Below are 1160 nucleotides of genomic sequence, written 5' to 3'. Positions count from 1 at the left end.
TTAAATTTAAATTAAAAACAAAAATATTCTTCTTTTCTTTTCAAATTATTTTCGAAAATTTTTCTCTCTCTCATCTCCTTCTAATTATTTATTTATTTACTAACACTTCTCTTCATCTCAAAATTCAAACCCTCTCTTCCTCTTGGTGTTCGAATTTCTCTTCTTCTATTCCTTTCTTCTTCTACTCACATGAAGGAATCTCTATACTGTGACATAGAGGATTCCATATTTTCTTTTCTATTTTCTTCTTTTTCATATGAGCAGGAACAAGGATAAGAACATTCTTGTTGAAGCTGATCCTGAACCTGAAAGGACTCTGAAGAGGAAGCTAATGGAAGCTAAAGCACAACTCTCTGGAGAAAATCTTACTGAAAATTTTGAAAAAGAAGGAGACATGGCCGAAAATAATATCAATGCAAGGAAGATGCTTGGTGACTTTACTGCACCAAATTCCAACTTACATGGAAGAAGCATCTCAATCCCTGCCATTGGAGCAAACAATTTTGAGCTTAAACCTCAATTAGTTTCTCTGATGCAACAGAAGTGCAAGTTTCATGGACTTCCATCAGAAGATCCTTTTCAGTTCTTAACTGAATTCTTGCAGATCTGTGATACTGTTAAGACCAATGGGGTTGACTCCGAGGTCTACAGGCTTATGCTTTTCCCGTTTGCTGTAAGAGAAAGAACTAGAATATGGTTGGACTCTCAACCTAAAGATAGCCTGAACTCTTGAGATAAGTTGGTCACGGCTTTCTTAGCGAAGTTCTTTCCGCTTTAAAAGCTTAGCAAGCTTAGAGTGGATGTTTAAACCTTCAGACAAAAAGAAGGTGAATCCCTCTATGAAGCTTGTGAGAGATACAAGGGACTGACCAAAAAGTGTCCTTCTGACATGCTTTCAAAATGAACCATCCTGGATATATTCTATGATGGTCTGTCTGAGTTATCAAAGATGTCATTGGACCATTCTGCAGGTGGATCCATTCACCTAAAGAAAACGCCTGCAGAAGCTCAAGAACTCATTGACATGGTTGCAAATAACCAGTTTATGTACACTTCTGAAAGGAAACCTGTGAGTAATGGGATGCCTCAGAAGAAGGGAGTTCTTGAAGTTGATACTCTGAATGCCATATTGGCTCAGAATAAAATATTGACTCAGCAAG

At 37.3% G+C, this 1160-nt stretch overlaps 1 non-coding gene across 1 annotated transcript; it reads right to left on the bottom strand.

Moving 5' to 3' along the window:
* Positions 1–787: 787 nt before the first annotated feature.
* Positions 788–895, bottom strand: LOC148565246 (small nucleolar RNA R71). Its single transcript, XR_015885279.1, has one exon. It is a non-coding gene; the product is annotated as a small nucleolar RNA R71 (small nucleolar RNA).
* Between the last annotated feature and the right edge of the window lie 265 nt (positions 896–1160).

The sequence above is a fragment of the Arachis ipaensis genome, chromosome B5 (genome assembly GCF_059453495.1).
Source record: "Arachis ipaensis isolate K30076 ecotype BB chromosome B5, ASM5945349v1, whole genome shotgun sequence".
NCBI lineage: Eukaryota > Viridiplantae > Streptophyta > Magnoliopsida > Fabales > Fabaceae > Arachis > Arachis ipaensis.
The sequence above is the reverse complement of the archived record's forward strand: the minus strand, read 5'-3'. Positions and strand labels throughout refer to the sequence as shown.